Source organism: Hoplias malabaricus, chromosome 1, assembly GCF_029633855.1.
Source record: "Hoplias malabaricus isolate fHopMal1 chromosome 1, fHopMal1.hap1, whole genome shotgun sequence".
Classification (NCBI taxonomy): domain Eukaryota; kingdom Metazoa; phylum Chordata; class Actinopteri; order Characiformes; family Erythrinidae; genus Hoplias; species Hoplias malabaricus.
Genome location: NC_089800.1, coordinates 64400306 through 64407234, shown reverse-complemented (window position 1 = coordinate 64407234; position 6929 = coordinate 64400306).

Here is a 6929-nt window from a genome sequence, read left to right as displayed (position 1 = left end):
TCTAGTGTCTTGCTGAAAGGCAAGTCAGCCATGAAAAGAGGGAGGAGGAAGTGATGTTCCTTCACTCCCACTGCCCCCAGTTTTCCTGTGGGTCGTGGGAATCAAACCAATGACCGCTCAGTCCTAAGCCCTGTTCTCTAACCATTAGACTCCTCAAAAGTTCAATCGTTTTCCATGAAAGCTTCGTCCTGATCAGGATCTTGATATATCTGGACCGTACCCAGTATCATTGGGTATGGCACAACAGAAATATGACTTGTTTGATTGATTTATTAAACAGTGATTCTTATTTTACCAAAACTTCATTTCAGCAATAGAAGATGAAAGGTGACAGAGATATAGTACTGGCAAATATGATCATAGCTGTGATTGGGTGAAATATTCAAACCCAGTCCTCAGCACAAAACCAGTGAATAAGAAACACATTTCAAACTTGTTTTTAGTTTCTTCATTGAAGCATGAAAAGCCAATGTTAACTGATTTTGTGTTTCTCTATAAGTTAAAAGTAACAGCATACACTTACCCCCACACCCCATTACACTCAACCACCCCCCATTCCAGTGGATCCTGTGAATGTCCACTCATTTTGTAAGTTTAATAGTTTTCTGTGGGGTTGTTTTGAAAGACTTTAAATTGCACTGGAAATCTGGTTCCAATCACCACTGCTTTCAACAATTCTGACTCTAGAAAGGAGAATTTTCATGCCAGAAGGAATTCATTTAAATCTTAACCAGTTAATACGGCATACATTTGGTTGAAAATTGGTGGAAATTACTCTTAACATTTTTACATCAGGCGAGCCAAAAACAAACACTTTGAGGTGAAGGAAAAATGGAGGATATTTTTAGTTCACTGCACCCTGAATAGAGAATTGTTTACAAGCAAAACAATAAGCCAGTTTTATTTGGGCTAAAACTAAGACAAGGGGAATAAACAGCACAGTTTGATTTGGCAAAGGATTTATTTCAGTTAAGCTTAGTATGAGTAATTTGATTTATGCCAATATTCACTGGACAGTTTGAAACATGTAAATGTTTAGGTCACTACACTGACTCACACTGTTTTGCAGCATTTCATCTGTCATCAATCATGCGATGACAGCTTTATCTACACTGCCAAACGTTTGTGAAATCCTCCATATTCATCTTTTTTTTTTTTTCTTAAATGAAGGGTATTAACCAGGACTTTATTCCTTTTCATTGCAGTAAGAGCTTCTGTCCTTTGGAAGGGTTCTACACTAGATGGTGACACATTGCTGTGAGGATTTGATGGTATCAATTCATAAGAACACTTAGGAGGTCACAAACATCACACCCACCCCCTCAAAAAAAAAAAAAAAAAAAAAAAAAAACTCAAAGATATTGTAAGGGTCTCTATTATTATTGCTCCACCTTGGTCTCAGGTCCATAGACCTCAGGGGTATGGTTATCTTAGGCTTGTGTGTCAGCTCCAGACTATTCCTTTTCATTTCATGCTGTTCTATTAACAATATACACAGCTGACTGTGTGTGTTTGCACCTTAATAAAAGCTCAGCTGACCAATTATTAAGGGCTGTCTAGATATATTTGGACCTTTGTTTGTGTACGACCAAAAAGGAAAGGCCCTATATCATAGCAGTACTGTCTCTGGAAGACAGTAAATGGTATTACATGTCTACGAACTTTAAATTAATACATAAATTACATGTAATAATGAGGACGTTTGTATAAATATATAGCCAATTATTTTATTTTCACAGGGTCTGAAGCAGCTTATACACTTTTTAGAATGTCAATTCTCTTTTTTCATATCGCTGTATTGTTTTGCATAAAGCACAGAAGCCAATTAGCGTCAAAGTTAAAAAACAACTGGAAAAATAACTGGTAAACAGCCAAGACTGTTATACTGAGTGTTGCCCATACACCAGTGGCCAATAAAAGCCACTGTGAGAGAACTTTGATTCAAACTGTTAATAATCACAGACTTTTGATATTTAATTACGATTGTGTTTGTACTGTTTACTCAAACTTGTCTCTAAAAACAGACAAATTCTCTTTTAAATGTAAAAAAATACATTTCTAAGAATATAATTTATTTCACAGAGATCATATTTTTAACCTAATTAATGAATGAAAATCACATTCTTAATTTCATCAGCAGCAACCAAGCAAAGAAACAGTGGCTCCACATTTAACTCCTCCATGTTTGTCTCTTATTCTGGAAGCACTAGGAGTTTTCTAAATTTGTTAGTTTGTTGATTATTTATTTCTCTATGCTTTAGTGTTTTTAACTTGTAAATGGTTCATCATGTTTGATGTCCTTGGGTTATAAACATATTAACAGCATAAATAGAATAAATTATTTTTATCATTTAATCAAGAGAGCTGTCAGTGGAATTTAAAAAGCTGTTCTAGTGAAAGGACTCCAGCAACAAGAGTCAGTCAATATATCCATAATTTATATAACTTACAGTTTACATACGTGCATACATATGCTTTAGGTAACTAACTTAGAGGATTTTGGTGTGTTCTCCCCTTGGCTGTATGGGTTTCCTCCATGTGCTCCTGTTTCCTCCCATATCCATAAACACATGTTGGTAAGTGAGCTGGCCATGTGAGTGTGTGATGTCCTGCATCCTGTCCAGACTGTTTCTGCCATGTGCCCACCTAGACCCTGATCAGGGCGACGCAGTTACAAAAGATTAATGAATAACAAATGCATTTTAATACTCACCACATAATTCAAATCTAAATAAGCCATGACCTGAGAACCAGGAGCAAAAAGGGTAACTTTACAGAAAGAAGAAGAAATACAATCACTTTTCTTGAACAGGAGATATAAGATAAAATAAAGATAAGTTAATGCAACATAAGTTATTTCCAATTAGTTTCGGTCACTTGTATGTAATGTAAACAGCAGCTGGCGTCAGAGCATTGAGAATATGACACGAGGTTTTCCGAGATTGAAATGGTTTAATGCACCTACATACTGAGCTTTGTAGCACAGATCGAGAGGAAGAAAGAATGCACAGAATGTCCAGTTGTTGGCTTATATCTTTTTAAAGCTCTACTATATAAACTGTACTAGGAACTTCAGCCTTCCCAGAAGAATTGAGAATGTTACTGCTGTAGATGGGTTAGGTGCGAACTAAAAAAGCTGAATTCACTCATAACAGTGTCTCTACTTTGGAATTACAGTGTGTGTCATTTGGTCGAGGGTGTCTAAACCTTCTACCTACACCTGTACATGTGATTTATTTACAAAAGAAGAAGCACAGTATATTGCAGCCAAAAATCTCTTCTACTCAGAGCCTGTCTGTTGGAGTCTATCATTTCTGCAGAACACACAGCAGCAGGTGATTCAGTTTCACTGTGTGTGTGTCTCAGATGAGCGCCCAGTTGTGTTTGAAGTGTCAGCCACACACACGCCTTAAAAACAGCTCCCTATAGTTGATGCCACAGCTCCCCCTATTGGTCAACCTTAACGTTAAACATTGTGATATAAACTAAGGTCTAAAGCAGTGTTTCTACTGATCTAAAGGTTAGGACACCTTCTTGCTTAACAGTCCTTCAGTCTGTGATCCTCTGGAGATCTTCTGTTTGACACTAGATGTACTGAAACACTGCTCAGTTATGTTTGATGAGTAGTTCTGGATCTTAAATCTTCCTACAAGTTATTGCATAGAGCTTCATCACTCACACTTCCCCTTTTTCACAGTTTAATGCTAGGGTGATTTTAATCCTCCTTTTTGATATTTTGGCATTGGGCATGGTGGCATTAGACTCACATGCACCTGCTGCAGAGCGTACCATTTCATTTGATGCTTTTCTTTAAAGAATATACGAACATTTTTAATGTGATGAGTTAACCACAAAGCAACATAATTATAAGGTGTCCACATGTACGTGGACACACAGTGTAGCAATGGCTAGAGTGAGGAAGCAGAGGTGACTATACATGGGACCAGAGAGAGAGAGGATAAATGAAAAGAGCTTTAGCTAATAACAGGAAAGTGACAGGTGGTGGAGGACAGAAATAGTGACATTGTTTCTCTCTCCCTCTCTCTAACACCACAGTCAGAGGCAGCAAAAAAATAAAAAATAATGCTGTTTACACAATTTATTTACATATTTTCTCTCTCTTTCTCTTTTCTTCTCTCTCTCTCACACTCTGCTATCTGATGCATGTGAGCTTAAGGTCACCATGCCCTGTGTCAGCTGTGGGGTACAAAGCAGCGGAAATGTGTTCTATGTAGTGATAGACCAACATTAATATCTGACATCCTGCCATCAAATCTTCACAGCAGTGTTCCAGTATCTAATGTTCAGCCTGTAACTGCAGCAGATATACTCCTTATTAATGACCTTCTATTCAGAAGACTTTTTGGATGAGCAGGTGTCTAATAACAACCAATAACCATAAGTCTGGAAGTATGATCAGGAAAAAAACATATATTCCAAGCATCTTTTGCTGTGTTAAAGGTAGATGGTGTGTTTTCATTTGATGTCAGAGGTGGTAGGAAGTTACTTTATGTTCTGACTTCAGAAAACTAAAAGCTGCGTCTGAGGCAGTAATCATTAGCTCAGTGTAATGCATCATCCTTGCTTTGTTATTTAGCTCTGTATCAGTGGAAACTCATAATAGAAGCTGGATTTTAAGGAGCCAGACAAAGTTATTAGAGAAAATAAATCTTCCCTTTAATCATTTAGTGAGATTACCTTCATATGAGCTCTACTGCATATGACCAAAGACATAGAGCAATTTCTTCACTCTCTAATGGAGCTATTATTCCCAGACTGAGAAGATATTTTGCTGTTTCGAGTCTGTTTTTAATATTCTTTGTTTGAAGTTGTTTGATCCTTATTTTTATTTTTAATTACATGCAAATAAAATAAATGGTCAAAAAGTGTGAACTGCAAGTTATTAATCGGGAGTTTGTTCCCTCTTTTCTGCAGTAATAGCTTCTACTTGCACTAGATGTTGGGCTTTACACTAGATGCACTAGGTGCTGTGAATATTTGAAGTAGGTCACATGAACATTAGTGAAATCACAAGCTGATGTTGGTGGGTTAGTTGTAAATCTGTGTAAGTGATCCAGAGCTAATGGTCCAGTATCAGTACCTGATCTCACTGATGGCTGCCATCAAATCTTCACAGCAATGTTACAACACCTCACAGAAGAGTAAAGTCTGTAATGAAGCTCCATCACTCCAGCGAACATAACTCCACCGGGTGGCTTTGTATCCCTGTAGAGACCTCTTGGCATTGGGCAAAGTGAACTTAGAATGATATGCAGCTGCTCCAGTGTCCATGTCACTTCATGATTATACAATGGGTTCACCTTAAATGAATTTAAATTCACTCATTATGAGGACTGTCCAAAATAATTTGGACTGAGTATGTGTCCATCAGGGAGAATGTTGTTGGAGTTTAAGGTGGACTGGCCAAAAACAAGTCTTATTCCAACCCTGGTCTGGGGAAACGATATATATTTGACAAGAACATGTACCTGGTGTCAGACATGATGTATTTGATTGACAGCTGGAGAGTTCTAGAAGCCATGGTTATAACAAGAAAAAACAAAAACAAAAAAAAAAAACAATGCTAGTGATAGAGTCCTCTGGGCTGGAGGAGTCTATTTTCTCTTACACCACACACACACATTTACTTCAGCACAGTGTCTTATCTGTGTCCTGCAGAAAGACATCAAAGCCACCAAGCAGAGAATTACTTCATCTCTTCTCATCCATCTCTCTCTCTCTCTCTCTCTCTCATACACACAAACATTCCCCTCTTCTTCCATTCCCTCTCATTTTCCTTCATTATATTTACCTTTTTAAAAAAATCTCACTTTTTTCTTTATATATTTTCAGTGGTCTCTTTATTCTCATTTTCTATCACACACACAGATGCACACTTATGTTTCATCTTATGGCTCATTCACTGTTTCCTCATTAGAGTAGTTACTGCACCCCGCCACTAGATGGTGGTGTCTTATTACAGTGTAAAGGGCGTTAAATTATAGTCTGAAAAATGTATTATAATCTGCTGTGATATATAATAAACAGGTAATTTAATACATGTACTGATCAACGCATTCAAAGGGTAAGCTTTTGCTCCTCACACTTTCCATTAGACATAATACATGCCATGGTTTTATATTTTGAGATTTTACTATTCAGGAGTTATCTGAATACCTCTACCACTAAGTGGCAGGTGTCCTACCACATTATAAAAGGAACAAGCGCCCTGTTTTACAGAATAATCTGTGCTGGTTTGTGAAGTATACTGTAGGCTACATGTGCCACGTTGTGAACCATTCGTCACGACAGTCTATTTTAAGTGATATTAAAAACAAAACTGCATATATAAATACTAATAAAATAAACACAAATTGTATCTGTGCACACACACACACACACACACACACACACACACACACACACACACACATATATAGTACTAATGAAAACAGATGGAAATGATGGATAAAATTATTTGAAATATAACACGAATTGCTGCTACTTTTAACGTCTCCAGATATGTGTATATGCACCTTATATTAATATCTATAAATATAACAAAACTATTAGGTGGGGACCCACCGCAGCCCTGAACTGGATAAGGGTTACAGATAATAAATGAATGAATGTGATGTGATGTGGTCACATATACCCCCAGCATTGAGCTCTGTAGGTATGACGCTCCATTTAACATCACTGGGACGAGACGCAAAGCAAGATTACCCTCAGCACCTCACATGGCTGCCATCAAACCCACACAGCAGTATTCCAACAAAGGCTCAAAAGCCTTTCCAGACGAGCAGACAGTCAATAGAGTATAGGAACAAACTTCTGACTAACACCTTTCATCTCTGAAGATATGCTGGATGAGCCGGTGTCCACAAACATTTGGCCATATAGCGTATGACGCAGTGTGACGAAAGACG